Below are 17610 nucleotides of genomic sequence, written 5' to 3'. Positions count from 1 at the left end.
GTAGCAGGGGAGCCATGAAGCATGTCCCAAATTAAAACATGAAAAAGCTGTAGAAAGCAAAATAGTTTTTCATGTCGGATACAAAGGCAAGACTAAGTTTCTACAAAGACAAAGTAAACAGGGCTCAAGGCTTGGTGTCTGAATAAGTTCATATGGGTTGGTGAGGCCTTAATACAAGAGTGATATAATAGAGCACATGTATGTTGCTGACTATAAACAATAAAAGCCATCTTAGTCCTAGGAACTGTTCCACACAAAGCCTTAAAGAACGCAAAATAACTGTAAGAAAATATAAACCTCACTACGATAAGATTTCTGCATGATTACTTGAGCATGTTTTATCAGGCAGATACACTTTGAACTTCCTCAGTAAATAACTTATTATTCAATACAAGAGAATAATGAGGGTACATGCCGTTGTCCAGATTTTAATAATTCAAATGCATGAGTCCTGAGAAATCTGAGAGCCCTTTAAGATGCCACTCAACCATATAAAAGTACTTTAAAGAACACTAGGTAAGACTTGGCATTTTTGTCCTGGGATCCCCCTACAGTTATAGAGTTTCATTCAATTTGTCATAGAATCAAGGCAGATTTAGTCTCCTGCCCTTTGCCAAAAGTTACTGCAGTGCTGAGGCCAGAGAGGCAGAGACATAGGCTCTATTCTTCTTCCTTTTACAGATCAGTAAATCATCACAATGATTTGAAGCTGTAATTTTAAGGTAAATATACTACATAGTATTACCTTTATTTGATGTATTATTTATAAATAATTAAAATGAATGTACAACTACATTTTCAGTTAAAAGTATCCATAAAAATCTAATCTGTAAAATTAATTCTATTATTCAGACCTATCATAAATGTATCTAAAAATTTAAATACAAAAAAATGTAGAATATGGTCTCTTTATAGCATTTGGCATCACCGCATCAAAACCACATACATAAAATAATTGATCTTATTAAAAGTACACTAAGGAGTGAGTGGTTAGCAGCACAACCTGCTGATAAAGCCTGACAGGAGTGTTTACTTTGCAATTCCACAGTTCTTCTGCCAATCACAACAGAATTTACCCCCCTCCCCTCCCCAAGCCCCACATAATCACAATGCCTGACCAGGCCTTGCCTGCTTTCAATTCACTGACAGAGTGTGTAATCAACTTAAACTGTCTAATTGCCAGTCCTCTTTTTTAAATGCCTCATTGTTGCAGGTGGGGATAAGCGTGAGAGCTGATGTGTCTGGTGGCACAAAATCAGTTTGCTGTATTGGCATGTCGACCCTTCCTCACCTCCTTTTCTCTTTGGGTAAATGCAGCTAATCTGTATAATCACTGGGGGAACCAGGCCTCAACTGAGCCTTCTCTTCTCCCAGAGACGCACGAGTAATCCTGCTGCCTTCAAATCTCCCCCGCTCACCTGCCAATCAGCCACCGGCCTGAACGGCTGCTTCTTTTAAGTAGCTTTGCCTGTCTTAACTAAAGCCTAGGGATGAAAAGCAATAGATAGGAGGATAAAGACTTGTGCTGATCTAAAAGGGATTTTCCTGACAACTTTCTTTTCCTTAAATGATGAGCAGATTGCTGGCAGCAGCTTTCAATACTGAAGCCAAAGTAATGAAAGAGACCACGAGACGGGGGCTTCAGTGGGACTGCTCCTCCCATGTTTTGAGAAACACACACCCAAGCTTCAGATGTCTCCCTCCGCCACCTTAAAAGTGTATTGCAAACATCACATACATTATACTGTATTATATCAGGAAATCGCCTAAGATAAGCTGACAAAGTACCTGACCTGCCACAAACAGTCTGTTTCCTCATGATTAAGACTATGACTATTGGGCCAAGAATTTGTTTCTGTGTATCCTTCAAACTTGAGTGGAAGTGGAAGCTTGATACAAGACATTAACTAGGTCCTTGAGCTTGATCACAGTTTAAATCTAGAGGAAAAAACGTAATGGTCAGCTGAAAATCTGTTCTGAAGGTCAGAGCCCAAGGAAAACACATCTAAGTAGAAAGTTGGCAGTTGCCTCACTGTGGCCAGGGACTGCATTTTGTGTGAGTTGCCTTCTGAAACAATAGGCAATGTTAAGACCTTGCTACCAGCAAAACCACAAACAACAGAAAACTAACATTTAACATGCTCAAATAATTAAATCTGAAAATGTTGTTATTTAGACAAGGCCTACAGTAACTTTACTGTCTATTTCTGATGGCAAAGATATTTAAAAATTAACGTAATAATTCATTACAGTCAAACTAGAGTCTATCAAGGCACATAGCCTAAATACAACCTAATGTGAATCCCAGAAACCTCACTTCATTTCACATTTCCAGTCAAAACAACCATGAAGTGGATATCATTAATTGTTTTTTCAGGGAATATTTCAGAGATCACGTATATATAATAATCCACTTGCATAAGAAAAGACAAAATAATCATTAATTCTTGGTCTGTAACCGCTTCTCCAATTAAGGCTCACAGAAAAGACATAGTCAGTAAAAATATTTTTTAAATTATTTAGAAAAATGGGATTCCCGACAACCACAGATGGTCTGATAGTACTCACATTTTTTTTACTGTTTTCATCTTTGGAAGATATCATAGAATCAGTCTCCTATCTTTGATATTTCAGAATTGGGTCCATTCTTTCTTGCTGAGAAAAATCATTACAGTACGAGTCTGAAAGGATGTGGGGATTTCAAGAAGCTCCTAGACACAAACTCCTGGTGTTCTCAGAGCAAAGGACCACACCAGCCACCACAGAAACAAGAAAGGATTTATGAGAAGCAGAAAGATCAACAAACTTCAACCAGCTTCTATGCTTCTAAGCTTCAAAACAACATCCCAATTCTGCTGGAAATCTGGAAAGCTGACAAATTAACAGTGGCAGTTTGACTAGATAAATCAAGTGTGGTTTTTGAATTTTGCACAGAACTATTCCTAGCAGCCAACCTACAGATATCATACATTACAGTCTTACCTGGCTTGGATTAAAATGTAAAAGTATATAAAGTGTTTTCCTGCGTACTACTGCTCCTATCAGTAAACTGTATTCCACTGTAGAGGAAGGAAAATAGTAAGCTGCTGTATTTCGCGACACTGACCACATTAACCAAAACATTATATTAACGGCAAAAAAGACGAGAGACAAAACACTTTTTCAGACACAAACTTTCTACACAAGCCCCAGAAAAGCGTGTTGGGAAGCTGTTACAGACCTTAACACACCTAGTGCCAAAACTTAACACGTTGTTCGCTAACATTACTGATATATATGAGGGCGGTGTGTGGCTTACCGTGTGCCGTTTACTCAGGTGTTCCCAGTTAAACTGACCCTTTCAGACTCGACGAGAAAAATATCCAACTCTATGAACAGTGTCTAAAACTGACCCGTCTTGAGGGTCCTTGTATCTCATCACAGTGAGCGCGCGGAGTGTCTCTGAGCTCCGTGATCGCGCAGCTGTAGTAGTGCATTCTGCGCTCGAGCAGCGCGGCTCAGGGGCGGGGCACGCGCGCCGAGTACGCCTCCACTTAGCAATGAAGCTAACTCCTCCACTAACTACAAAATGTGTTTTGTTTTGTTTTGGTTTTTTTAAGAAAAATGAAACTGTTCGTTGAGTGTCCACGCCACTCTATAATAGATGGATAACACCACATTTATAAATCTGATTGCTGATTTTTAAGTCCATCATTTACAATCAGATATGACAATCTGATTTTAAACTGTTAAATTACAGTAAAATTTAGTTGGAGGACAGATAAGAATGAACCGTGCAGATAACTGTAAGTCAGTTAACTGTAAGACATGAATGATGATAGGGTTCCAGGGTTCCAGTCTATTCATTATCTGTATGTGTATTATTTGTGTGTGTGTGTGTGTGTATGCACATGCTCACACCAGTCATCCTTTAGGCTTTGACCACTAGACGCTGTATTGACTGTGACATTCAGTGAGTGCTCAGTGCTGCCTGCAGGTACTCTAATTGACTGATCTGGGTTCTAGGAGGGTCCTGGGAGAGCTCTATGAATAATGCCTCTAGGCAAGGTGACCCAATCTGGATCATTACACGCTCTGCTTGAGGCCTGAGGCTGATATTTATAGACAAGGCTACAGGTACAGTGCACTGTTGCTCACTTAACTTTGCCTCTTTACTGTCATAGGGCAATTTCCGACTTAGACCTGTTTTGCATTCAGGCAGGAGAGTTGGTCTCCTTCACTGAAGAAAGTGGTGGTCTAAAATATCAAACCCTGAAGATTCTAAAGATTTTATGTATCCTGAAATTACTCATTCTGAGTTAACCCAGATCTGATTACCATCGTTAAAAAGGTCAATTTAGGAGTCCCAAAGCAAAATGCTTTACTGTTTCTACAAATCAGTTGATATCACACTAAATTCTAGCCTTGAGGATCAATTTCACAAAGAGCTCTGGCAATCTCTACAGTTGCACTCCTGTCCCTTCTCCTTCACCACTAATGGATAAACCAAGCATCATGGTTCCTCACAGATTGCTCTCTAGATTAGTAAGCCAGAGAGTAGGACCACAGGGGAATTCTCATGACATCTGGAATCAAGACTAGGCAGCAAGCCTTGTTTCCACCCACGTCTCCCCGTCAATTCCTTCCTGGCGTAGGGACAATAAAGGTAAAGGCTCACGTCCATCACTCTTCCTTTATTCACTGGAAACTTGTGTTAATGCCAAGAACGTAAACCCTGGCATGAGGTGAACCATGATTTTGGTTTTAAGGAGGACTGTTATCTCCCATGCCTTTATGTGGATGTATTTCTTACCTTATTCGACAGCAGCTGAGCAGTTCTGAATATATTTTTATAATATTTTTCAAGCATTTTGCCTGCCTAACTCAGCTTGAGAGGCTTGCTCCATTAGCATTGTTCAGTGACTCATAATGTAATTGCAATTATCTTATTTTCCCCCCATTGGGAACACTGAGAACACAGTTAATCACCCCCAAATAGTGGCTGTCATACAGAGCCATTGAAGGTTGGGCTTGCTCAGCTGTCTGTTGAACACAACAATCTACCTTTCTATTATTATCGTTTTTGCCAGAGAGAGAGCCACTCTCCAGTGATCCCCGTAGGCCATCATAAAGCCATCAGGCTCTCCACACTGTTAATGCTGCCCATTCAGGAGAAGCAAACATCTGTGCCCAAAAATGAACCCATGCTTTTATTCAGGATGTGTACGGTATGGAGTCACAATAATACTTATGTGGTTGGTGAGAGTTATTTAGCAATTATGGTTTCAAGTAAGGTTTTATAGCTCAAGTCTCAAGTTTCTAACAGCTGAGGTTTCTTCATTTACTTTATACATTAAAACTGGATTACTATCCACAGTGGCCTCACAGGGATGTAGCATTAAAATTAAACATATCACAGTTTTTGTATCGTATGTTTGCATCAGGACTAACATGCTAATGTATTACAGTATGATAGCTTAGCAGCTAAATTGGGACAAGTAGCTAATAACGAATTTTACCCCTACCACTGTGTGTAGTTTTCATATTTTTCTATAGTGACAGTGACATAGAAGGCATGTTTATTTCAGCTCCTAATGCCTTACATAGCCTAAATAGTTTTACAAATGACTTCCTTCCATTTTCCCATGTTTTCTCAGTCTAGGAGAGTGACCTACATCCTCCAATTCTTTACATGTCCATTCACTTCCTGGGAAAACCTCAGCTTTTCAAGAAAGAAAGGGAAAAACATTGAAGACGCCATGTTATATCCCATTTTCAGTTTTAGAATCATGGATGAGATTTATATTATTTGCGCACGGAAGAAATACCATTTTGGGCAGTGGGTGCTGTTTGGGAACAGCAGTGGGTATATTGTGATATCATGCAAAAAGATGAATTTCTTCATTTAAATTTTCAGTGTAGTTTACAACAAATCATGTGTCTTATTGCTGAATAATGTTGAGAGGTAACTATCTTCAGACATAACTTACAGATTAAACATAGTTCATTAATTTTAGGACATTTTACTCTGTTTTCTCCCAGATTTAGTTGTTGCCAATTCCACTTGTTAATGAGGACTACTCTCAGTCAGTATCTTTATAACTGACTGATCACTTATATTTTATAAATGGTGGGACAAATCCCTTCAAACCTGACTTACCCTTGGCTTATGCCATGACTGCAAATCACCTACAGACCTAAATTATTGGGGAAAGCATCAACTTTAGGATAGCTATGATCATCTAGTCGAGTCACAGCCTTACTTACATCATGAGTGATTGTGTGTCATTTAGTCAGACAGTCTGCTTTCAAAGGAATAATTTATAATTGTGTAAGTAAAAACCAAGAAACAATTGGTTTTGACTTGTTGATGGCCTGAGGGCAGCATGTTTGAACATTTTCATCAGCGTCCAGGAGGCTTTCTGAGCTTTGCACTCACTAACCTGTCACAGGTGAATCACTCAGACACACAAACATATACACAGCTGCAGTGTGTATTGATGTGTGAGGAGAGAAGAGGGACTGTGTCCACTCACAGAAAGGTCAGCTTCAGGGGCAGCAAAGTGATGTAATCACCACAGGTGGCCCATAGCTTCCAGCCACAACCAAGAAATTCCTCTGAGAGCTATCCCTCTACACAACTCTGCTGACCTTTACTGAATCTTAACACAGGATTAGAGAGATTCAGGAAGAAAACAGAAAGAACAGACAAGAGCCTGTCCTCCTTTGCTTTATTCTTGGAGCTATTGGATACTAAAAATAGTCAAAGGTAGAATTTGTTTTGTTTATATTGTTAGATTCAATGTATTTATGGAAAAGTGATATGTATTAGTTTTACATTAAAATGTAGTAGATTACATTTATTATTTTGTCTGCTGTGCCCCTTTGCCCATTTTTTACATATAACAGTATGTCAGCATCTGAAACCAGATGACTAAAACAGAACATGGCCAAGTTAATCAATTACATTTGATGCCTGGGAATTTTTAATGGCCAAGCTGTTGCTTTAGTAAACACGTGGTCCTTTATTTACCTTGAATAATATGAGTAACATGGAACACTGATATTTGACTTTTTAATGACAGTAAGACATCTGAATCAGGTAAACAATACAGACTAAATCAGCTAAATTATTCCTTATGGTCATTTCTGATTTCTTTAGTAGAAGTTGGGCCCTTCAACAGCTGGAAAAACTGGGGTACTGAACAGGATGAATATAACATAATTATTAGTATTATTATTATATTTTTTTATTCTTAAAGACCCCATCACACCTGCTGTAACCCTGGATTGTGCCAATACTGCAAAATGCCTATAGCCAGTTCCTGGAACTATTTAATCTGTGGAGAAAAGCGTTACCTTTCAAGCCCTGGCTGGAAGGTGCTCTTTAATAATGCACCACCCTCTCAGTCGCTTGTGGGAAGAGTGACAGATCGCAGGGGGAAAAGACAAAGCTATTTCTAGAGGTGGATCTCACTGCAAGACTGAGCACTGATATAATTCTGCTGCAATCTCCACAGCTGCACGTCTGCATGATTGATGGGCCTCAGTGAGCAGACAGGAACACTCGAACAGAGTTTCTGACTACTACAGAGGTAAGGACACAGGATTAAATGTATATGAGTGTTTGAGTGTAAATGTGAGGCTTTCTTTGTTGTAGGTACCAACTGAAGTTTAAAAGTATGTACATGCAAAGTGTAATGCATAAAATCTTTGTGGCAACCACATAAAGCCAAAGGTCATGAGGGTGACCAAACAGGGTCAACACTAATTCAAAATGCTGGTAGTACTGTGTAGTTTATGGCCCCATCAGGAGCCCTCTCCCAGGCCCTGCAATACTGCTGAAAGATTCTCATTAGCTCTTGCAGATGCATACTGAGTCTGTGACAGAGCACTCATGTAAATGAGGAAAGTCTTTGATACATCAGGCTCCCTGACTCAGAAATGATCTCTCACCATCTCAGAGCTCAGTGTGCAGCTTCATCTAACACAGACTTGAATACAAAAATGTCACATTAAAGTAAAGTTACAAAGTAACAACATTTTAATAATCATGAATAAGTCATGATTTCAATTTATGAATATTCCTGATGAATCAGGAATGATTATTTATCGTTTTGCAGGATGATTATACAGGATCTCATGTTTTTGAGATCCTGTTTAATCTCAAAAGGTAGTTTTGGGTTATCTTTTTTTTAGGAAAATAGAGATTTAATTCATTTTTAACAGTAATGAATAAATGAGTCTATAAAAGCTGTGCGCGATTGCATATAAATTATAATTATTAATTAATTGTAAAAAATCAGTTTTGTACTTAATTCCATGACATACAGATTGATTGAGTATACATAAGTCTTTCTGGGATTTTTACATGGATCAGTCTCAGAGAGTAGAAAACTGAAGATTTCTGTGGACGAAGCACACTGTTGATGAAAGATGAAAGTTAGAGGGAAACTTTATGACTTACAGCGAAACAGTAAAGAAGACTGAAGCAAAGGCTTAACCACTCTTGTGATCAAAAGTGGTGATCAAACCAGCATTTAATAAAGCACAGCATGTCAAACCTTGGAGTGGATGGGTTACAACAGAAGACAACATTGAGCTCCACTCCTGTCAGCTGAGAACAGCAATCAGAGTATATAGTGAGCAGAAGCAAACACTCTGGATAATGGGACATTTGAGGAAAACAAAACTGGCTTTTATGATAAACCTCAGTTAGTCCATTAAGATAGTAGGTTCAGCATATGATATAAACAGCAAGAACTAATGGACCCTAAATGCTTTGTCAGTATTTGAATGGTAGTAGTATAATAGTGTGGGAAATGTTTTCTTATCACATGTTGGGCTACTTAATATCAAATAAGCTTGTTTTAAATGTCACAGACAACTTGAGTAATGATACTGACCATGGGGATATCTTTATGGCCACAATTCTCTAATCAATTTTACTTCTAGTATAATATAAAGTCTTCTCAAACTAGTCCCTTATACATAGTCCCTGGTCCCAATACATAGAAGTGTACCTCTGTGGCCTTCTCAGCCACCAAAAATGAAGGAATGTTCAGTACCTTATTAAAGACATGTCACAAATAATTCAGTGAAATTTTTAAAAAGGCAGAACAGTAGGGTTGGCATGGGTTTAACTTAACTTGGCTAGAGCGGCTTCTAAATGGCAGTAAAGAATAGCTTCGGATTATTGCACTCACTGTTCATTGCTGAGTAAGTGGAAATATTGAAGTCTTTGTGGTCTTCTCCAGAATGTAAAACTAACAAGTGACGTACAGCAGATGTTGCTGTAACACTGTACTGCCTTACACACAGAATGCAGTAAAATGTGCTGTAAATACTCAATAAGAAATCTAAGGCTAGGCTGCTGTAATGTTTTCCCAGTTAAAGTTACAAAACTATGACTATTAATTATGTCAAATACTTTTAGATGCACCCATTGTATTAACTGATTAACCAGTAGAAAGCAACACACATTAGAGCAGCTGCACAAGGGCCTAATGTCCCCATGCCCAATGGCAAACATGAGCTAGAGAGGTGTAATGACATGTTCAGTCAACATTAGTACCTGACCTCATTATTGTTCTCATGAATGCAATCAAACTGTCATAGCAGTGGTCAAACAACAGTCTGAAACATTTCGAAAAGCTCCAAAGCTGTTACTGCAGCACAGTGAGACAAACTACCTGTTAGTATCCTGGATTTCAGAAAATGGATCAAGAAATATTGGATAAGCAAGATTTTGGCCTCATACTGTGTTGTGTGTAGGACTGTCATGATTACTCAATAAAATTGATCAGTTGAATCCTAAAACTGGTTTGACACTGACCTTATCATTGAAGGCTGTGATGAGTTGGTGGTTTGCATGGTGATAATGCATATTTTATATTCCCTTTTATATTCTGGTACTTCTTATTCAATTAATCATCAGAAATGTTGCTAGATTACTCATGTAACTGAAAGTGACAGGTCTAATTGCAGGCTTCAGAATGGTGGCATTGATTCACTAGGTCTTGAAATCAAAGATTTGTCAGTTAGCTATGACAAGCAAATTTTCCCAAAGAGCATCCACACATTTTCTGATTGCAGAAAAGCATGGGCTTGTCAGATGGAGCATGTTAAACCATGCGATTGGGAGGCCCTCTTGTCTCTACCCATTACCTTTTTGTGTTCCCATGGCAGTTCTGACTGCTGCTAGGCTGTATGAGTGCTGACAGGAGCTGTGGAGAAGGCAGGAGCGTGAAGGCTAGGGAAAACTTAAGGGAGGATGTGCAGATGCGCACTGTGAAGACACATGGGAGGAATCAGCAGGTTTCTGTGTATGTCAGAGGGATTACGTATACTGCAGGGTTATCTCAGGCTATTTTAATGAGAGACAGGGGGGTTAGAAGTTAGGGGCTTTATTTGGTCTTAAGCATGAAGTCTTCAGTGACATTATGCAAACGCTCATCCTCCAACTCGACTACACCTTCCTTGAGCTACTGGTTTACTAGGCACTTCTACTTTAAAAAAGGGCTAAAAAGGAAATGCTGTAAAAAAAACTGTTACTGGCCACAGAGAGAACTCTTAAACAGATGAGGTTCCTTAGAGTCAGTTCTGTAAAGGGGTGTCTGATACTTTTAAACAACTTTCGGTATGTTTAATTTCTATACCATTTTATTATTATCAAATTTACTAGGGCAATGTACCTGTGAATGAAATCTTTTGACTTGTGTTGAGCTGTTAGTGAGCAATGAGGTTTCAAACTTGGGACATGGGAAAGATTGAGGTTTGTTCTTTTCAAATATTTAGAGTTTGCTACCATGACAACTGTGCTGACAAACAGCATTCTTGATATACAAAATGAAGGGGAACTGTCACTATGAAACGTATTTAAAAACTATTTTAAATGTTTTAACTTCATATGCATTTCTATGTTAATGTTTACATTTATAAAGCTTACATTTTCTTACACTTTAAGTGACATGCAAAACACTGCCATTAATGGCTACCATGAGAAGGTTAAAGGTCATTTCTACAACAGCATGGCCAAGCCAAGAATCTATATGTGTGACCACCCACATGTTCCACTCAAAAAGGAACAAACCTAGCCATCTTTCTTAATATGTTTAATTGGTGTGATTCTTTAAAGTAGTGTGCCAGCATTATCCACAAAAGCCAGTTATCATATTTCCCCACCAAAGAATAACACCTCACAGGGCTGATCAAAGGGGTCAGTTGAATCAAGGATGTTGCTGATTGTTTGGAACATTACTTTGGACTCAAGCTCTTTTAAGATAAGACTGAAAACCATTGTTTTCCACAGCTGTGTACTATTAGAAGGAAGTTAAAAAGTTAAAGATTATTTGATTTGCTATCTAGAGAGGAAGAGGTGATCAATGGGTTCATCAAGCAGATCCTCTTTAATGTAGCTCAGTCTGTGACTGCAGTGGGATAAGTGCAGAGGAGCTGTTATTATATAGTAAACACATCATTAGAGGCCTAGTATGACAGCACCTAAATAGCCGTTGTGTATAAACATGCAGACATGATGTACAGCGTTAAAGTGTGATGGCACCACAAAAAAATTTCCTCCGGGTGCTCCGGTTTCCTCCCACAGTCCAAAAATGCACATTGGTAGGTGGATTGGCGACACCCTCCAGGGTGTGTTCCTGCCTTGCACCCAATGATCCCGGGTGGGCTCCGGACCCACCGCAACTCTGAACTGGATAAGCAGTTACAGACAATGAAAGACTGAATGAGTATTCTCTGAAAACATATAATATAGATCAGATCGATTCTGAAACAAACTTTAAAAGTTTATATTGCGTTGTGTTATATGGAATATAACATCTTGTTATTATAAGATAGTATCTCCTTATTGTGAGATATTATGTCATAAAAACAACATAATATCTCATAATTGTGAGATAACTATCTCATAATTATGAGATAATAGTCTCTTCATCTTTATGAGATATGTCTGAAGGTGGTGCTCACAGTGCTCAAATGAGCTGCTTCTTGGCTGTCTCTATGAGAATGAGGCACAGCAATTAGGTCATTTTACTGGAAAATAAGCCCAAACTCATAAAACATTGTATGGATGTCGAACTAGACACAATTTGACCAACAGATAATTGCTGGTCATTGCAGCATAACCCAGTGAAGCCATGGCTCTGTGGCTCTTGTGTTTACACTTGTTAACACTATTGGTATTAACGACAGAATGGGAAATCATAATACTGATACACATGATACTTATCTCATAATTACAAGATATTATGTAGTTTTTACAATATAATCACTCATAACGAGATACTATCACATAATAACGGGATGCTTATCTCATAATAACAAGATGCTGAGAAATTTTTTTATTGTGTGCAGCAGCAATACAGTTCCGTAGTGTTACCTACTCTTACTTTTTACAAACTCTATACTCAGAACTAAAAACTGAACCGAGCTTGCTCTGATTAAAAGCGTTAGGTTTTTGGAAACACACAGCCCCATTATGGGAAATGTAGTGAAGTGTTCTGTAATTCTGTTCAGTAATCCATGATAAAATTGCCCAAGTAAATTGGGTCTAATGACACCCCTGTCATCCAGTTACCTGCTTTTGTCTTGTGATGGATGATTTTCAGTTTATCTCTAATACTTTTTTAATGTATATTTCAGTAGGAAAAGCAATGCTTTACTCACTGACCTTTGCTTTATGACTGGCATGACAGAAACTCACATTCATTTCAGAGAAGGATTGTGGCAATGGCCTGAAAACAGCATTGATAAAACTGCTGAGATATCATTATTTAAATTAGGGTTAAGGATGCAAAGTATATGCTAAATACAAACCAGGATAATGTCTCTTATTCACTTGTACAGTTTGTGACACCAGTCATCACACTGACCCATGCATGTATTCCTGCCTCACTGATGTGAAGCAGAAAAAACACAACTAATGAGGAATGTGTGTGTTTGTGTGTTGCTATAACTTGCAGTTGTGCTGAATGGTCTTAAATTGATTTATTTCCTCATGCTTATGTCTCTAATTTGAATATGACTTGAAGCTTATATTACTGGTTGAGAGGATGATTGTGCTGTCTTGGCAACTACAAAACAAACAGTCCATTGGCTTCTCTTGCTCTTCCTTAAGGGCTTTAGCAGGCCTCAAAGTTCAGCCAGTTTCCAAGTTCTGGTCAGTTTCCCTGTAGCTTTAAGCTGTCACAGGACAAATGTGACAGAAATTATTTGAATAATTTTAAAATATAGAAAAAGCTTATCAGATCTTTATTAGATTTGGCTTTTGGCAGATTGCAGCTGTTTTGCATGTGCTCCCAGGTTTAAATCACAGATACTGTGAATGAAGAATGTTAATGCTATCCACATTGATTAAATAAGGATGACTCATTTGACCATATCAATTTTGTCATGTCTCTGTAGACCAGTGCCTATGGCTTTCCACCAATGAACTCTTAGAAGTACATTCATCTTTGTAATGAGAGGATTATGCACTGCAGCCCTATAATATCTCCCTGTGTAGATGGACTGATTTGCTGACATAGTCTAATCAAGTCCTAAACAGATACTCTCAGTATACTGAGGAACAGTGACTTTTCTGTTTTTCTTACAGATCACACTAATGAATAAGTAACACAGTTACTTAAAGTGCTTTTTTGACCACAGCGTTTAGCCTATTTTTATTGATGTCTTTCCCATAGATGTCATTGTAATCACTGTCCCTATTCAGGCCGTGCTTGTGACTGAAACACTGTGCCCCAGTAATGAACTCTCTTTCAAAATCACTTAGATTAGAGTCTTACACTTGCCAAAATTTAGGTCAGCCCAGTGTCTTTATATATGCCACAGTGGGTGGTAGGATTTCAGCTGCTTAATAAAGAAAGGGAAATTCAATTGAAATTGAGTGGAGGACTTTCCATGACTAAGATATAGAAAGGTATAGAAAAATGTGAAGCCTTTTTTTAGACCACTAAAACAAACCCCATGCAAGTTATCAAATTACATTACATTTTATGGTATCGAAAGCTTTCATCTTTGGAAGAGAAAAGAAAAGAAAATGTCTCTCTTGCTTCAGATATGAACAAATAAGCAGGCGTGTGTCCATTTTTCCCCTGTGAAAAAAAGACAACTCAAAACTGTAGATGTAAAATGATGTGAAGCTGTCAAAAAACCTCAAATATCAGATACAGAACACTGGACTGGCCACTCTGATTGCGTTTGACATGAGGGACAGTGTGAGGGTGTGATGCCCTGGGTGGACTAGCGCACTGTCCAAGGTGTGTTCCTGCCTTGGGCCCAGTAATTCCAAGTGGTTCCAGACCCCCAGCTACGTTGAAAAGTATGAAGCAATTACAGAAAATAAATAAATGAACATATCAAGAGAAATAGTAAATGCAACCAACTTCAAAGACTTTGTAGTCACTGAAAAATAGCCCTGATATTTATTTTAAAAACAATAAATGCAAATCTCTTGAAAAGATTAAAAACTTCGGCAGGCAATTCTTTTAATTCTGTTAGAAGCAAGGTGGGACCTCTGTGGATCTGTTTTGTTTTCCTTAATATTCAGGACATCCCAAAGATGTGTTCATCAGATTGAATTTGGGGGAATCTGGGGAATTCATGTAATGCACCTAATGACGAACCTGTACTTAACTGCAGTTTGGCCTGAAATTAACAATTAAAATAAAAGCCTTTTGCCCAGTACTGCTCATAAATATGGCAATTGCATTAGAAATTGAGGGACAAAATGATATATATTTTCTGATTTTTGCCTGAGGTTAAAAATGAATAACTTGTTATTAATGGCTCTTTTGGATCTGAAATAAATTAAAAGTGGTCTGGCTTTGTTCTGTATTGTTTATTTATAATATTTTTCTGAAATGTCAGCTGCATTACAAACCGTGTGAACAGTTCATGATGAATTAACCAATAGAAATATGTAGGACTCCACATCTTGACATTGTATAAAAACAAATGTGTGTCTGTGTGTCTTTGTGAGGAAGTGTGTTATCCCCATACTTTCTGGAGCAAGGAACTGGCTGGTACAGCCCCTCATAAGCCAAGCATTACAAAACATATATCATGCATGGCCAAGCTCTTTTCTTCTATGTGAACCCTAATACCCCTTCTTTCTCACTCTCTCACTCGCTCTCTCTCTTTCTCATTCTCCCCACAGACCCTAAAGCAGGACAATTTCTCTGACCCTTCGTAATCCTGGCCTGATGAGACATATAGAAGGGAGCAATACCCCAGAGATCTCCAGAAAATGTGCCTTAGTAATCTCACAGCAATTCCAGTAATCTTTCTGAGACAGAGGAGAGAACATAGCTAACTCTTATTTGTAGTGAGCTTTTTCTGTGTTGAAGATAACTGGTAAAAATTATTTTTACCATATAAAGTAGCAAACAATATTTACAAGAGTGATTATTTATCATTCTATTTTCATGAGATGAGATGAAGAATGAAATAAATTCATACTCATACAGTCCCTGAATGGACCAGTTTACGTTTCACCGAGTGGATCCTACCAATGGGGGTGGTCACATTTAGAATAGGTTTAGTATAGAATCTGATACAGCCATGAACCAATTTCATACCTCAAAGAGGAATCAATGGAGAAAATGGTCTCTGACACAGAAGGTAGCACCACAGTGCCTTGCTGTCCATGCATGAGAGCCTCAAACAGCACTATTTCAACATTAAAGTAACTGTGACAAAATTGGGTTTGAGGACTACTTCACAATGTTGCCAGGATACCGATACACTAATAATTGCTACTAGAAAAATGACAATTTTACAAAAACAAGTAGACAGCATTTTGAACATATCAGACACTGTCCAGAGAGCATTGAATATTTGGCCCAAATGTAGCACATTGGCAGTTCTCTTATGGCCCACATTTGGCCTTGAATCAGATTGAATTTGGCTTCTTCAGCTCAGCCGCAAGGCCATCGTATATTGGCCAGATATCAGGTGTGTTTTTGGCATAATCTACGTCTGGCTCACACAACACATGCTGCAACCCAAGTCAATCCCAGCTAATGATGTTGGGCCCATGCTTACACAACACTTGCCAGTACCATAACTGAACCATAACTGCCATAAGTGACAGGAATTAGACCTAAAACTGTCTACTATCTGGGTGCCATTAAACATTTGTAATCAAAATAATGACAGCAGTCTTAGCCGTTATCTTAATAATTAAATTCTGTCTGTAGTCTGTAATTTGGTCCAGTTCCAGCAAATTTGAAGGAACTTATATAAATTACTTCCTTTGACAAATTATTCCTTAATTTGACAGGACACTGTTCTGTTGAATACTTTGTGACAACAATACTCAGACTCTAATTCTTTTCCCTTCTTGGCTGACTTCTACTAACTATACAGTCAAAACATTAATGCCATGATGAGGTTTTTCCACTGTATTGTATTTCAGGCTTCAGGTAGGAGCAGGATTCTCATTCTCCGGCATCAAACTGGGGATTGAAAAGACAAACAACTACAATGCATGCTGATATTGCTGTACATAATGACATGCTGTTTATGGAGGAGTGTAAAAAACAAAGCCCTGAGACTGAAGGCATATATCCAGTACCCCATCACTGTCTGAGCAGGACAAATTAAATTTAAATTGAGCAGGACTCATGGTGCTGCCCTCTTCCTCTGGTTATGTAAGAGCAGAAGGACAGCAGTACTCTCATGGGGTCATCTTGTCCCCTGGCTGTCAAAGGAATTTCCACTCCTTAAAACTCAACATCAGAATCTAGACAGACTTGGAAATGTGAAAGAGTCCATAGTGTTTTATGAATATCTGGGATTTACTCATTCTGGGGATTTACTCACACTTACAAACCTGGCCATTAAAGATTACACTTTAAATCTATATAGTCTACAATGGACATTTTATATTTATGCTTATGGTATATGTTCTTCTCAAGGGTGCTTTACAATTGTAATCATGTTAGACATATAGGTAATTAGGAGTCTTGTCCAAGGACACTCATTGGTGTAGCATTTTCTTACCAGAGCTGGGAAATCAATCCTAGTTTTCCTTGTACAACACAGTGGCAACAGTCACTACCCCACTGTTTGACAAGTGTATCCCTCTAACAAGATTCTTAGAAACTTAATACAATTATTAGGATCACATTCATTATATTAACCAGTTACACTTCCAAATACAATAAATTAGGCTGTTTAGGACTCTACAGTATTACAGCTTTAGGAAATATATGATGATGAAACTTGTAAAGAAGATCAGACAAACAAGGAAACAATAAAATGGCAACATAGGTTCTTGCCAATATTTGATATCTTGATTCATTAATTCATTTATCGTCTGTAACCACTTATTCAATTCAGTGTCAGGGCACAAGGTGGGAACACACACTGGAGGAGGCGCCAGTCCTTCACAGGGCGACACACACTTACACATTCACTCGCACTTATGGACACTACCAATTCACCTACTAGCGTGTGTTTTTGGACTGTGGGAGGAAATCAGGGCACCTGGAGGAATCCCACATGGACACGGGAAGAACACACCAAACTCCTCACAGACAGTCTACAGAGTGGGGCTTGAACCCACAACCCCAGGACCCTGGAGCTGTGTGACAGCAACACTACCTGCAC

At 38.5% G+C, this 17610-nt stretch overlaps 1 protein-coding gene across 2 annotated transcripts in view; it reads right to left on the bottom strand.

The window, feature by feature from the left end:
- tspan18a (tetraspanin 18a) overlaps window positions 1–3451 on the bottom strand; it is a 28093-nt gene extending 24642 nt beyond the window's left edge. For both annotated transcript variants that reach the window (XM_066647475.1, XM_066647476.1), the window contains exon 1: window positions 3299–3451. The gene's annotated coding sequence lies outside the window, so the exon portion shown is untranslated. The remainder of the gene's footprint in view (window positions 1–3298) is intronic.
- Window positions 3452–17610: the final 14159 nt, after the last annotated feature.

The sequence above is a fragment of the Hoplias malabaricus genome, chromosome 16 (assembly GCF_029633855.1).
Source record: "Hoplias malabaricus isolate fHopMal1 chromosome 16, fHopMal1.hap1, whole genome shotgun sequence".
In the NCBI taxonomy this organism is placed as follows: Eukaryota; Metazoa; Chordata; class Actinopteri; order Characiformes; family Erythrinidae; genus Hoplias; species Hoplias malabaricus.
This window is presented reverse-complemented; position numbering and strand designations above follow the sequence as displayed.